At 30.4% G+C, this 16,892-nt stretch overlaps 1 long non-coding RNA gene across 1 annotated transcript; it reads left to right on the forward strand.

Annotated features, from left to right (window-relative positions):
• The first annotated feature begins 7,383 nt into the window (after nt 1-7,383).
• Nucleotides 7,384-11,409, forward strand: LOC111706903 (uncharacterized). The gene is made up of 5 exons (XR_002766337.1): nt 7,384-7,502; nt 8,144-8,238; nt 10,488-10,542; nt 10,987-11,052; nt 11,343-11,409. It is a non-coding gene; the product is annotated as an uncharacterized LOC111706903 (long non-coding RNA).
• The last annotated feature ends 5,483 nt before the right edge of the window (nt 11,410-16,892 follow it).

A 16,892-nucleotide genomic window follows, 5' to 3' on the forward strand; every position in this document is an offset into this window, starting at 1 on the left:
AATACGAGATTAAAAATACAAAGTACATTATACAGGATACAGGATACAGAATACAGAATACAGGATACAGAATACAGAATACAGGATACAGGATACAGAATACAGAATACAGGATACAGGATACAGAATACAGAATACAGGATACAGGATACAGAATACAGAATACAAGCTGCAGAATGCAGAATACGGAATACAGAATACAGAATACAGAATACAGAATACAGAATACAGGATACAGAATACAGAATACAGAATACAGAATNATCTATCCATCTATCTATCCATCTATATTTCTATCTGTTTTCTTATTTATCTATCTATATATCTATCTATCTATCCATCTATATTTCTATCTGTTTTCTTATTTAGCTATCTATATATCTATCTATCTATCCATCTATATATCTATCTGTTTTCTTACCTACCTATACTGTACATGTACAGTACTGTACTGAACTCTGTGTAAACTGAGTAATGTTCACTGTGTAAACTGTATACTGTAGAATTTGTGAACTGTTTACTGCATGTAAGCTGTGTACTGAACAGTGTACACTATGTAAACTGTGTACTGTACAATGGGTATAGTGGTTTATATTGTAAAGAACACTTTGTAAACTGTGCACTTTACATTGCCTGAATCTGCTCTGTACACTTTTTAAGCTGTACTGAACACTTTATAATTTGTGCTGTACAGTGTACACTGTACACTATGTAAACTGTGTACTGGGGATGTGTGTGTTTTTGTGTATTGAACCAGAGAGGGGAAAAATATCAAATAAATTTTAAAGGAGAGTCTTTTTCAAAGGAGCGCCTTTGGAAAACTTTAAAGAGTGTTTTGGCGTAATTTTAAGTTATATCCTTCATTTATAGAGTGACAGGCTTGATTCACAACGATACCCTTTAAACCTTAATGTTTGAACATGTTTATAATTTTTAAACGGATTATTTTCAGCTGTAGCTCCTCTACAAAAATGACTTTGCGCATTTCAACTGCAGAAAAACTACGTAGGAGTTATTATAATTATTCACTGTTCAAGCTAGAATAACGAAGATCTCTTCCATATCATTGATCGGATAAAGATTTGAATGGCTTTAACATATTCATACAGAGCGGGGTCCATAGAATTGTGGAATGGGAAGACGACCACTAGACTCAAGTTATGATTTTAAATAGTCCAATCACTTCTGTATGCCGGTCCATTAGTGCCTTATCCAATCAGGGTTCAGCCATGTGTTTGTTGTCTATTCTGAACCAATAGAAATAGTATGGCGGTAACATCTATCTTTTTATCTATCTCATTATCCAATTAGAGTTATGAATCCCACAATCGGCGCTATCAGTAAATGGAAATATTTACTTCTACTGAAACTATTGTGCAACGAAACGAGGTGAAAAACAATAATTGTGCATTTTTACACCAAACCCATTTCACTTAATAAGTTGTTTTTCAACCTACTGGTTAAACTAGTTTTTTTATTACAACAAATATAATAATATTGTATGAATGTGTTCTTCCAGGTCCACAGTTTTATGAGTTCCGCTGTATTTATGCGAATTTTATGAGAGCCCCGGTTTAAATCCGCCAAAACCCGGTTTAAATTAAGCGCCGGCTTAAATATTGAAACATTTGATACAATTTTAAGTGGAACCAACTATATTTAAACCGCGGCTTGAATTTAAACCGCCGCTCAAATTCTTTAAATTCGGCCACAGGAAACAAATGAAGACCAATTGAATTTCAAAAATTATTTTTCCCCTCAAAATCCACGGATTCGCAAAAAAATGTATGTAAAGGCTTTCTAAATTTGATTTTAAAGTTATTTTTTCTAGTGTGTTATGATTATAAACATGGGGACTGTTTTTAATGTTAACATTCAATCAAACAGAATTCATAGTTTGAAATATCAAAGGTCTACGAATTTGACTTGCAAAGATAAAGGATTAGACAATTTGAGTTTGAGGCAAAAACTCAGTTCCTTTATTATCTATTGCAGATGATTGTTTTGTAAATCTATCTGATCTTAGCAAAACGTTAGTTAGGAAAAAATCGAAATATTTTGATGTCTCGTTGGAGTATGCATTCAAAACTTTACAGTTCCGATTTTATAAGAACTATTAAATACAAGAATGAATAATTCATATGTCGAAGGATTCGATAATGAATTAATTACTGAAATATTATACTCTAATGAGTAACAATTAATATCGCCTATTTTGGCATCTCTGTTCTGACACCCAAGTTGCAACAAGAAATTTAAAAATATTCTAAAACAAATTTAAACTACATCATTAATTATATATATGTTTATTTTTGTGTGTGATTAAATTTCAGTAGACAGTAGACAGTAGACAGTAGACAGTAGACAGTAGACAGTAGAAAACTATATTGCCTGTGGAGTATTGATGTTTGACATTGACAAGTCTAATAATAGAGAAAATATTTGAAATTCTTCAAGTTTCAGTTTTAAATTAGTTTGGTTTGTAAATTCAAGGAAGAGGGGGGGGGGCCTCATGGTAATTTATGGTTTTCTACTTCTCTCTATAATCAATAATTCGGGAAATATAAAAATTAACGAACGTTGAAAAGAATAAGATTGCAAAATAACTTTGCAAGAGATAAGAACTTTATGCAAACTTCAATATTACATGAAAAAATTCAATAAAACCTTTTTTTGCAAAAACACAATTTATAACTTTAAAATTTTTTAGAAAAAGGTAGTTTACTTTGGATTAGTCTACTTTGGTTTAGTTAAGTTTAGTTTAGTTTGGTTTAGTATAGTTTAGTTTAGATTAGTTAAATTTAGTTTAGTTTAGTTAAGTTTAGTTCGGTTAGTTTAGTTAAGTTTAGTTTAGTTTAGTTTAGTTTAGTTTAGTTTAGTTTAGTTTAGTTTAGTTTAGTTTAGTTTAGTTTAGTTTAGTTTAGTTTAGTTTAGTTTAGTTTAGATTAGTTTAGTTTAGTTTGGCTTAGTTTAGTTTAGTTTAGTTTAGTTTAGTTTAGTTTAGTTTAGTTTAGTTTAGATTAGTTTAGTTTAGTTTGGCTTTATTGATTTGTAGACCCGGGAAATATCCAGAATAATGCGCATAACAATAATTTGCGGTGCATTGTGCGCCCAAGTGAATAGGCATTCTAGAATGACTTTGCAAATATTTCAGCACAAAAAACCGCAAATTGGCCAAACCAATGTCATAAATCTTAAATTAATCTGTTGGATTGCAAGGTGTAGTCTGGCGCCTTTTCTATTTTAAATATGGTGGATTGTAAATAGCGTACTGCATTGCATGAAAACTGCGCAAATTAATAGAACAGGAATGAGAAGTTTAAGACGTGCAATTCAGAAAATGCAATTAGAGAACAGTTTAAGAAAATGAATGAGCTATTATTTTTTAATATTTTTATTTCATTTATAAAGTTGACATTTTTGTCCTAAATTGTAGAAATTTATTTTACTAAGTATGGGACTTTTGAAAACGTTTGGGCATTATCTAAATAAAGTTTTTATTAAATTCAAAATAAAGGCTTTTTACACCAGGCTGGCAAAAAATCAATTTATCCATAAAAAAAATATTTATATGTTTTCTATAGCTGGCTGCACCAAATTGGCTGATTTTTTTGATGAAATCTAATGGTACCTCCATGGATAAACTAAACTAAAAAAAATGATTTTTTCTAAATGTAAATTTCTAAAATATCTGTCTATTTATCTCTTGTAAGATCTAGGAATTTTGATCCGTAATTGCAGATATTCATGAGCCTTTCTGCAATGTATGGGATTTTTTATTTTTTGAATTCCAAATGCTGGTTTATCACAACAGGCAACTAAAAAGAGCGTCAAAATAATCACCCCTATTGGTTCTTACAACAGGGGTATCCCGCAGGTACCTTACCAAAAACTAAAATCTTGTTGACAAATCTTGATTAATTGATGTTTTAGCGATAAACTTTATTATACTTTGGGAGCCATAGCAACCCACCTTATTGTCTGAACCAGCCGATTGTTTCATCAACCAACATTTTGATTTTGCCATCTTACAAATTGCAAATTGCCAGTCCCTATAAATTGTCCTAAAACTTATCTATATATCTATCTGTTTTCTTACCTACCTATACTGTACATGTACAGTACTGTACTGAACTCTGTGTAAACTGAGTAATGTTCACTGTGTAAACTGTATACTGTAGAATTTGTGAACTGTTTACTGCATGTAAGCTGTGTACTGAACAGTGTACACTATGTAAACTGTGTACTGTACAATGGGTATAGTGGTTTATATTGTAAAGAACACTTTGTAAACTGTGCACTTTACATTGCCTGAATCTGCTCTGTACACTTTTTAAGCTGTACTGAACACTTTATAATTTGTGCTGTACAGTGTACACTGTACACTATGTAAACTGTGTACTGTACATCGCGTAAAACTGTGCACTGTAAACAATTTTTAAGCTGTACTGAATACAGTGTGAACTGAGCTGTACGCTGTGTAAACTTTGCTGTACATTGTGTACTGCACACTTCACGAAAACAAAAAACAAAAACAAAGAAACCTTAGTATCTGAAGATAAAAAAAGTTTTTTAAAATTGCAAAGATTTGTTTTTGTATTTAGTGCAGTATGCTTCAGTTGAAGAGATTTAAACAATTCAAAATTAAAATGATATCATTATAATACAAAATGTCATGTGTTGAATTAATAAAACCGTACTGTGATCTTTCTTCTCTTTCTTTGTCTGTCTATCTATACGTCTTATATGTCTTTTTATGAATATGAAACACAAGGCTAGCTATAAAAGTTTTCATTAAAACCTTTTCATTACTTTATGCTATTCTTATGCTATTATTTGTTAATAGTTTGCAGAAGATGTTATAAAATTTATTTTGATGAGAAGTTATATAAAATATTAAAGGCTTTATGCCATCAAAGTCTATTATGTTTTATTTACAATTTTAAATGAATTTTTTAAGTAAGTATCTTTCTTTCTATCTGTAAAGTAAGTCACTATATCTATCTATTCCTATGGTAAGTAAATATCTATCCTTAAAGTAAGTAAATATGTATCCCTAAAGTAAGTAATTATTAATCCCTAAAATAAGTATCTATACTATCTATCTATCTCTAAAGTAAGTATCTACTATCTATCTATCACTTAAATAAGTATCTATCTATCTCTAAAATAAGTATCTCTCTAAAGGAAGCACTATCTTTTACTAAAGTAAGTATCTATTTCTAAAGTAAGTATTTATCTCGAAAGAAAGTATCTATCTCTAAAGTAAGTATCTATCTCTAAAGTAAGTACTATCTTCTACCAAAGTAAGTATATATCTATTCATAAAGTAAGTATCTACTATCTCTATCTCGGAAGTAAGTATCTATCTTTAAAGTAAGTATCTTCTACTAAAGTAAGTATCTATCTCTCAAGTAAGTTCTATTTTCTGCTAAAGTAAGTACTATAAGTAATTAATAGTTAGTAATTAATAATTAGTAATTAATAGTCAGTAAGGATTGATATAAGTCATTTGTAACATTCAATGTAATTACTAAGAAGTAATTAATTGAATCTTTTGAATTAAATTTTAAGAGATTTCAGTCCGCCTTTGGAAGAAAAGTCATAAAACCAGTCTTCATCTTATTTAACCATAATTTAATCTTAATTTTTAATGATATAGGTGTAGAGAAAATTAAATCTGCTCGAACCCCTCCTTCCAACCAACATCTTAGTCTAGGTTGGTTTTTATAAAATACATTTCATACCATTCTAATACTTTGCTTCTTCATGATAAAAATATACCCACAGACTTCAAAGACGACTGTACGGATTTAAATTTAATATTTCTTTGTCAAATTATTAAGTAGGTCATTAAAATAATATATTTACGACAGATATGTAGTTTATCATTGGGATCGTCATATTTTAAGGGTTTTAGACCGTCTTTACAGTCTCATCCTTTGTGGGTAATCCTGTATTCAAATAATAGATTTTTGCTTAAATCTATCTATCTACATCTGTATATTTATCTATCTATCTATCCATCTGCACAAATTTCTGTATATATCTATACTTTTATCTATCTATTTATATATATTATCTATCTATCTGTTCTAGGCCCACCCTTACTAACAGGTTCATGTGGATAAATTGGCCATCTATCTTCCCTTTATTTTTCCAAGTCACATGAATTCTAGACAGTGTGCACAGTGCACAGTTGCATGCAGACACGGTGCAGTGGCGCAGCGCGCCGCAAAATGCACAAAGTCATGTTGTGTAGCGTGCACTGTGCATAGTCTGGAGGTTATATACGCGCACAAATATACTTCGTCATATTCTTCCAACTTGGTAGTTCAGCGCGTTGAGGGTCATGTTCTTTCATCACATTTTCAAATATAGTTTTCTACTCGGGACTTTGGTTTAAAGGGGGTGTTCCTAAACCTTGGACAGGAGGTATTGACTAAAGAGCATAAATTATAGGTTTCTGCATGATGATTGATTTCAAAATAATCATAAAAAATTTCACCTAATTTTAGTTTTACTGCCGTTTGACCAGTGTATTACCAACACATGATTCCGACATCAAAGTAACTATGGATTACACCGATGATATATGATTTTCAAAAGTTCATTAATTATAAGACTCAGAAACTGCAAAGACCCATTTCGCTTGATAAGAACATACTTTCATGATGCTAGTAAAATCATTCGCTTTATGACACATAAACTTACGTAAATGTCGTTTTCCTAATTCACAGTTTTATGAGGACCACTGTAGTTATTCGATTCTGCAAATTGATTAACCAATAAGCTAATCAATTAACCAATTAATCAATTATTTAATTAATTAACTAATTTATTTTTGTTCCAGGGTTGTTGGAAAGGTGAATGTTCCGCATCAGCCTGTGTTTCAGATTCTAAATTAGGTAATTTATAGATTAATTGGCTAATCAATTAATTACATAATTAGCTAGCTAATTAATCAGGTTATTGATTAATTGATTAAACCATGTTATAAAATGCCTAGCTATTTGCTCAAGTATTAAATTGTTAAACTAAGTAATCAAGTATTTGATCAATTATCTAACCATTAGCTAAATCATTAAACTTTTCGATCAAGTATTTAACTATTTAATTACGTATAACACTTTTTAATCAAGTATTCAAAAACTTGATTATTCAACTAATTAATTAAGCATTAAATTAATCAAATCAAAGTATTTGGCAATTTGATTAAGTGTTTAACGATTTCATCAATTATATTCCTAACTTATATGAATATGTATTTAGAGTGAACTTAAATTAATTGATCAATGAATTTGAATTAAGATGAAACAAAAANCCTACCAACATACCAACCTACCAACCTACCAACCAACCAACCAACCAAACAACCAACCATCCCACCAAACAACAAACCATTCGATCAACCAACTAACTAACTTGATATTTGTTATAATTTAGGAATACTACAGAATTTCCTGCTATTTTTGCAGACTCCAGTTTTGTCCAGGACACAGGTTAGTCACAAGCTAAAAGTTTTAATGGAGGAGGAGGGTGGGGGACACTTGGACATGATGGAGATTGCCAGAATCATATTGTTTCATTGTGAATTTATTTTTTTCTGCATTGGTAGGCGATTATATCATTGCATTAAAGACGATTTTCGATTTTAATTTTGATTTATATCAAGCTGTTAAACTGCAAGAATACTTAGAAGTCAAGAGAAGCTGTCAATTAAAAAGCTTTTAGCTTTAAATACTTATAAATTTGTAAGAAAAAAACTTTCTAACAATAAACACTTTTAAAAAGTCGTCTTCATTGTATAGATATTATCGCCTACCACTGATTTAACACAATTTTATCTTATTATCGACTATTTTTTCCAAATTAAAGCTTCCGTTTTGATTTTTGGAGTTTGATAGTAGTTCTCATACAATGAAAAAAATCACCCTAAAATTATCAAGAGCATCTAAGAATTATAAACATTTTGTTCATAATAACGAACAGAATGTTATTGTAAATTGTGAGAAATTCTTACTGTTCTGATCATAAATTTTATTGTAATTTCAAAATTCTTTCGATAAATCGATATTACGAATGAAATGATAGGTTTTTAAAACAACGTGTAATATATATATTTCAATGTTTAACTGTTTAGGGTCTATATACAGTAGTGAGGGGTCTAGATGGGTGGATGGATGTCAATATTGTTTCTCTCTTTGGGAATCTGCCACAAGATCTATTGTAGCCCAGGTAAATATTTTTTTTTGTGGAATAATATTTTTTTTCTTCATTTTTTTTTTGTTTTGTTCTTTGTTTTGTTTATTATTGTCCAACCTAAAATTTTATCTATCTGGCGTCGTATATTCCTTTTAGAGAACTTCATGTAACTTCTATAGAATTTGAAAAAAAAACTTTGATAGAACTTTATAAAAATTAAATATAACTTCATGAAACTTTGATAAAACATTAAAACAATTTGTTCGAATTCCATAAAACTGTGGTTGAAAGAGGTATGAAAATGCTAGAATGAAGATCAAAAAGATAGGAATTGATATTTTATGTATCATTTTGATATGCACTGAGAAAAAAATATTAAAAATTGCAAAAAAACTGTTATTTTACGGATCCAAGTACAAATACATTTTTACCCCTCCCTGAACTGTAAAGGCTGTCCTTTGTGATCTCTATGCAGTCTAGAAATGCAGTCTTCTGTCTTCAATTTGCAAAATGTGAAGTGTCAGAACTCAAACTACTTTATAATCCCTCCCGACTTAAATTTGCAAAATGCAAAGCTCCGCTAAAACAAAGCCTTTGCTGAACAAATTTGCAAACATTTAATTTTAGCGCAGGGCAAACAAAATTTTCTCTTATCTTTTCACACATTGTCCCCTCTCATTCTCCATCGGATCCGGATTCTTATTTCTACAGAACGGTTCCGCATTTAAATGAAATTGATCCTAAGCAGTAAGCACTGCTAAAAATAACAGCTCAATGCATTTTTAAAAGATATTATGATGTCAGATGTACAGATGTGTATATATAAAAATATTTTTTTATTTCCGCTAATCTAATTCAGCTGCACTAAGTACTTATCCTGGTATTGCTAAAGTTTTACAGAAAATTCGAAAAGGAAAATTATGGTAAAAAAATATATTTTTTACATCATTCAGATTAAATTAGTTTTTTTTCACCATAATTTTCCTTTCCGAATTTTCTGTAAAACTTTAGCAATACCAGAATATGTACTTAGTGCAGTTGAATTAAATTAGCGGAAATATCTAAAGAGATCAAGATTTTTTATCTTACACTTGCATTTCAATCTTACAATAGTTTTTGATTTTAAACTCGTTCATTTCACAATTAATAGAGTAAAATATAGTTATATTTATTATTCAATAACAATATCATATTTTAAGTTGTTAACATTTAATCCTTTGTACTTAAGACTGAGGAAATGATCTTTTTATCAAAAACTGAAATCATATTGTTTACTTGTCTAGACATTTGTCTACTTTTTACCTTGTATTTTTGTCCATCTATCTATCTATCTATATATTTATTTCTCTTTCTCTCTATATATATATATATATATGAAGATGTATCTNTATAAGTAATATAAGTTTGAAATATCAAAGGCTAACTACCTTCATATCTATATATCTTTCTGAATATCTTTCTTTCTAATTATTCATCTAGATATTAATCTATCTGAATTATTTATTTACTATCTATCTATCTATCTATCTATCTATCTATCTATCTATCTATCTATCTATCTATATCCATCTATTTTCCCTTTATTTTTCCAAGTCACATGAATTCTAGACAGTGTGCACAGTGCACAGTTGCATGCAGACACGGTGCAGTGGCGCAGCGCGCCGCAAAATGCACAAAGTCATGTTGTGTAGCGTGCACTGTGCATAGTCTGGAGGTTATATACGCGCACAAATATACTTCGTCATATTCTTCCAACTTGGTAGTTCAGCGCGTTGAGGGTCATGTTCTTTCATCACATTTTCAAATATAGTTTTCTACTCGGGACTTTGGTTTAAAGGGGGTGTTCCTAAACCTTGGACAGGAGGTATTGACTAAAGAGCATAAATTATAGGTTTCTGCATGATGATTGATTTCAAAATAATCATAAAAAATTTCACCTAATTTTAGTTTTACTGCCGTTTGACCAGTGTATTACCAACACATGATTCCGACATCAAAGTAACTATGGATTACACCGATGATATATGATTTTCAAAAGTTCATTAATTATAAGACTCAGAAACTGCAAAGACCCATTTCGCTTGATAAGAACATACTTTCATGATGCTAGTAAAATCATTCGCTTTATGACACATAAACTTACGTAAATGTCGTTTTCCTAATTCACAGTTTTATGAGGACCACTGTAGTTATTCGATTCTGCAAATTGATTAACCAATAAGCTAATCAATTAACCAATTAATCAAATATTTAATTAATTAACTAATTTATTTTTGTTCCAGGGTTGTTGGAAAGGTGAATGTTCCGCATCCTCCTGTGTTTCAGATTCTAAATTAGGTAATTTATAGATTAATTGGCTAATCAATTAATTACATAATTAGCTAGCTAATTAATCAGGTTATTGATTAATTGATTAAACCATGTTATAAAATGCCTAGCTATTTGCTCAAGTATTAAATTGTTAAACTAAGTAATCAAGTATTTGATCAATTATCTAACCATTAGATAAATCATTAAACTTTTCGATCAAGTATTTTACTATTTAATTACGTATAACACTTTTTAATCAAGTATTCAAAAATTTGATTATTCAACTAATTAATTAAGCATTAAATTAATCAAATCAAAGTATTTGGCAATTTGATTAAGTGTTTAACGATTTCATCAATTATATTCCTAACTTATATGAATATGTATTTAGAGTGAACTTAAATTAATTGATCAATGAATTTGAATTAAGATGAAACAAAAAATCACCTCATATTATTTATAATTGATCAGGTGTCTCTAGAAGTTATGAATTTTGTTGTTGTGCAGGGGACTCTTGTAATTCAAACTTTCAAACAGGTGATTAATAATTAATAATTAGTAATTAATAATTAATAATTAATAATTAGTAATTAATAGTTAGTAATTAATAATTAGTAATTAATAGTTAGTAATTAATAATTAGTAATTAATAGTCAGTAAGGATTGATATAAGTCATTTGTAACATTCAATGTAATTACTAAGAAGTAATTAATTGAATCTTTTGAATTAAATTTTAAGAGATGTCAGTCCGCCTTTGGAAGAAAAGTCATAAAACCAGTCTTCATCTTATTTAACCATAATTTAATCTTAATGTTTAATGATTTAGGTGTAGAGAAAATTAAATCTGCTCGAACCCCTCCTTCCAACCAACATCTTAGTCTAGGNTTTTGGAGGTCTTTAGAGGGCACGAGTGGAGGTCATGAGAGTCTAAGATTGGAGGTCATAATAGACCCCTTTATTGACAAGAATGACCTCATCTTAACACTAATAAAGTTATCCACCATTATGAAGTGTGAATACAATAAGTAAGAAAGCTTTATTATTATTTTGAAAATTTTTTGAGAAAAAAAAATCAATTTTAATTTGTTTTAATAATATCCGGAGAACTCAAAAAGCATGATAAGGTTGGAGTTAAAAAAAATTCTATTTTCTAAATCTATAAAAAAAAATACGATTTTATAAAATGGCAACTCTTGCAGATGTTTCCTGTTTTTAACCTCATTAGATAAATAGGACAATTAGTTAAATGCAATCATAGAAAATATAAAAAAGAAACTAATTAACCGACCAACCAATTAACCGAACACCCAACCAACCAACCAAGCAACAACCTACCAAGCAATCAACCTACCAACCAACCAACCAACCGACCAACCAATTAACCGAACACCCAACCAACCAACCAAGAAACAGAACAACCAACCAAGCAACAACCTACCAAGCAATCAACCTACCAACCAACCAACCAAGCATCCTACCAACATACCAACCTACCAACCTACCAACCAACCAACCAATTAATCTATCTATCTATCCATCTATCTATCCATCTATATTTCTATCTGTTTTCTTATTTATCTATCTATATATCTATCTATCTATCCATCTATATTTCTATCTGTTTTCTTATTTAGCTATCTATATATCTATCTATCTATCCATCTATATATCTATCTGTTTTCTTACCTACCTATACTGTACATGTACAGTACTGTACTGAACTCTGTGTAAACTGAGTAATGTTCACTGTGTAAATTCCTTCATTTATGCATCCTTTCATTCTTTTATTCATCCTTCCATGCATGCATTCATTCATTTCTTTATTCTAGGCATTCTTTCGTTCATTCATTGTTTTATCATTAATTCAGTTATTCACCCATAAATTTATTATTTATTTATGATTCAAACTAATTCATGGTTTATTACAGGATCTCGAAAACCTGTCGGAGAGAGGAGAAATTTAATGAAATATCCGGAAGTCAAACTCTTCTTATCCCTCCCATCCAATCTTTCATTGCAAATCTACCCCTCGTTTCAGCCCCTCTCCTCTCCCCTTCCACAATCCAACCTTTGTTTCTCCTAAAAACCCTAGTCTCTATCCTCGGGAACCCAAATATGCTCCACTTTTGAGCCCTTCTTCAGAACTCTCAGGTCCCCCAACCTCAAAACATCTTATAGTTACCAAAACCAAAACCAAACCAAGTCAATTCCACTGCCCAAATTCTTTCAGTGAACCAACTACAGTTGTGATGAAGCCACAAAAAATGGCAGATTTGTATCCAAAGATGCAAATGTCGTCGTTTCTGGCACAAAATATCCTTCTTGCACAAACGCATAAAATCCGCCAAAATTTCGACACAAAGCGAAGTATGTAACATTGCTTAGATAAAATTGCATTTATGACTATCATCAACTATTTAATTAATATGATCTACCATGTTGGTAAATAGTTATCATGTTCTGCACAATAAATCAATCAATAAAATGTTAAAAACTAAACTAAACTAAAAAATTATTATGTAAAGAAACCCATAATCTTGTTGAAAACAGCGTTGAAAACTTTAGAAATGTGGATGTTGAGAGCAATGCTTGATCTATTCTTTTTATTAATCTCAAGGTTAATTTAACCTTTTATTTGTATCCAGAAAAATGTATAAAGTTCAACAAATCAGACTGGCGTATCAGAAACCGGGAAATTTGAAATTTTGCACGCCATTTAATAAATAGTCGGAATCCGGAAGGGATATCCAGAAAGAGGGAAAAAGAGCGGATAACGCAGATATAAACGATTGGTATTAAGGGTATCTAATTCTAAAGTTTTAAGCGCGGATACATTTCGAATGATTATTTTGTATCTGCAGTTATGCATAGGTAAGTATTAAGAGAGCACATGTTTTTGAGATAAATTAGACACATTTTAGATGGATTCCAAACTTAACTACAAAATATATCATAGATGTCAATCTCTTTATTTACAGTGAAGTTTGGACCCGCTTAACCAGGTTAGGTTGTTTTGATTGGCTTGCCCTTAGAATCAGTCAACATAAGAACATCAAATTTGATTTTTGAGAGGCAAAGAGTTGATTAGAAGAAGGTAGAATAATATGTCAGGCAATTCAGTGCCAGAGTGGGTTTAGAACAACTGGTACAAAGTTTTTGCCTTTACATTATACATAACATTTCTCCTAAATAACAATTTGCCTGTTTAGCGTAATTGGGAAAGATTTTCGGCTATACAATATTTAGCTTTATCTAGCTATACAATATTTTGTTTGATCTAGCTACGATTACCCCCAAATTATATTGTTGCTTTCTCAGCAAAATCATTGAATGAATTATTTAAAGACTAATAGTATTATAATCATAACAACTAATAATCAATTTTAAGCCTCTGATAGTCTGATAGTCTGATCGTATGTATACAGTAGTGATTAGCAGTGAATAGCTATTATTTTTTTTAAGGGAGGGGGGGGGCGGCGGGGCAGGCGGGGCGAGGCACAAATTTTAGAAACTGAAGATATATAAAATCGTAATTAAGGGGAGCAGGTGAAAATATTTGACTTGAAAAAATCTGAAAAGGTCAAAATGAATGCATTAATAACTTCAAACTAATTCACTAGATTTTTAACTTATTATTACACATTATAGTTTACTTACTGAGAGCTATTTGCATCAATACAAAAATTATTTTTTAATATTTCCTATTAACTGCAAGGAATAATGAATAATATCATACTCTTAAAACTATGAATAGATATTACGTTGAAAGGAATTGACTCTTTGCAACAAACTCTGATTTTGTAATCCCAATGTCTTTGGATTCCAACGTCGTAAACCTTTGAAATTTCAAACTATNGAATTTCAACCTTAAACCTTGAATCTGCATTGGACTTGGTATAGTTGGGTTTAAAGGGTAAGGATGATAAAGGATGAAGAAGTTGAAATTTAAAAAAAAAATTATACACGACTTTGTCGTTTTTGGTCATAGAGTCCGAATTTTTTTTACATCAGGCAGGAAGGTTCTTTCTGAACAAAATTCTAATAATACTTTAAAGCATAAAATGATTTGATAATTGATTTTTTACTCAAAGTTTTTTTTTTAAATTAGGGCCATAATATTTTCATTTTTGAAGAAATCATCAAAATTTTTGGACACTTCAGGTAAGAAATTTCATTCTTAATACATTATATTTTAATAACCTTTTTTGTTTTTCCCCCTAAAAGGCCTCCTTTCATGCGTTTTTATCTGTCAACGTAATTTTTTTTAGTTTGAACTTTAATCCCTTTGAGGTTTGAACTTTAATCCCTTAAATTAGTCAATAGCGTTTTTAGAAGATTCTAAGATGATTTTGTCCTTGGAGCTTTGCTCTAAACCCATTAAAAAGTAGGACTACTTTTTTAATAAGTTCACTTTTAAAAGTTTGATTTGATTGATAGCATTTTTAAAAGATTCTAAGTTGATTTTGTGCTTGGTGTTTCTGATCTGAACCCACTTTTAGAAATTTGTTCAAATTGAATTGAAAAGAACCCGTAAAATCTTTCCCTGGCATGTTTAGAAAGATGACAATTTCCCTGTATGATACTTGAAGGACTGCAGTATGGTTTTGGTGAATTATATTGTCGTACTAAGCCTAGGGGTGTCAGAAATGATTTTTTTTGCATATTTTTAAAAACTCCTATTAAACATTTAAAGTTTAATTTTTATAAAATTTTTTAGTCTGGATAATTGCAAATATTTATCTAAAACTTTCTTAACCCGGCATGTTATTTTAAAATTCATTTAGTAATGAGTTTGAGTCAAAAGAAGTATTGATAAATATTGCTTTATATCGAGTAGATATCCTTAAACATAACGATGTAAAACCTTTCAGAAAGTAGGAAAGATTCTGCAAAACAATTTCCAAACCAAACAGAATTTTTATTTTGAACAAAAATACTTATAACTTATATAGAAGCTTTTCTTGGTTGCATTTTACTCTAGTTTTGTTTCATTTTCATTTGTGTAAAAAAGAGATTCTGTTGATATGGTTTAAAACTAAACAGCTGATGATTCATTGAAGGGAGGGATGGTAAAAACAGCGGGAGTAACATATGACTCCCTTCTCTTCTCTTCATTTTGTCCAAACCCAGGTAAAACGGAATTTTTTACTTCTTTCAAATTTTTTTTTTTATAACATAACATTCAACTGTAGTTGGGGAACCTACAAATTCATTTTTAGATTGCTCAAAAACGCCGTTAGTTGTGGCCTCCAACCTTCAAAAATGTCGGAGGCTCTGGAGGGCTAATTTTTTGAGATAGAGGCCTGAATGTAATTTCAGGACACCTTTTTCATATATTGGCTACTGTAATTTAATGAAAAACTAACCTTCCTCGTAATCATAAAACACCAGTGCAGAAGATCTTAAAATGTTTTGTCATGCAGTTAAGTCAGAAATCCTATAGACCCAGAGAAAAGAAATAGAATCAGACCTAAGAGTTGACCAGTCTTCAGAGAAAAACCTTGTGATAAGGGTGCAGGAATCATAATTCTGAAGTTTGAGAGTTATATGGAATCCTGTCTGAACGAACTTTCTAACCAACAACTGCAATAGAATGGAACACTAAATCAGTACTATGTACAAGTTGAAGAGAAGGAAGTTGAAGAAACAAAGCAACAGATAAAGTCTGTTTTAGATACTGCAGCTGATAAGAATTTCATCACAACTGAAGAACTTAAAGCTATGCTGATTGCTGGCTGATGACAAGAATCCAGCAAAGTTTTATCAGCTGTTCAAAGTACATAAAACTCACATTCCAGGAGATACTCCACCAAGTAGGCCTATTATCAGCGGCTCAGGAAGTTACACAAAGAATATAAGTTTATTTGTGGACAGTTTTCTGAAACCCCTTTCCAACTGACACCCATCTTATCCTTAGGATAACAATACAAATTAATGATTGGGGACGAGACTATCGAAAGAATAGGGTTAGGTTGTAAAGAAAAATATTTTAAATTTGTAGGAGTTAGATTTGATGAGTTTCTAAAATGGAATTTTCAATTAGACCACATATGTGCTAAAATTTCAAGTGCAATATTTGCACTAAGAAATGTAAAACATATCCTTCCTTTGAGAATTAGAAAATAAATATATGATAGTCTTATTAAAAGTAAACTAGAGGATGGTATTTTATCTTGGGGTCCGTCAGTAAATAGTAAACTAGGTAAATTATCTACTCTTCAGAAAAAAGCGCTACGAGTTCTAGCAGATAAAGGTTATGCTGCACACGCAGATCCACTTTTTCTGAAACTTGAAATTCTAAAAATAAAAGACATGATCAATTTTAGTTCTGCTGTTTATATGTATAGATATATGATTGGTAAACTTCCATTATCTT

This window comes from Eurytemora carolleeae, unplaced genomic scaffold, assembly GCF_000591075.1.
Source record: "Eurytemora carolleeae unplaced genomic scaffold, Eaff_2.0 scaffold408, whole genome shotgun sequence".
Classification (NCBI taxonomy): domain Eukaryota; kingdom Metazoa; phylum Arthropoda; class Copepoda; order Calanoida; family Temoridae; genus Eurytemora; species Eurytemora carolleeae.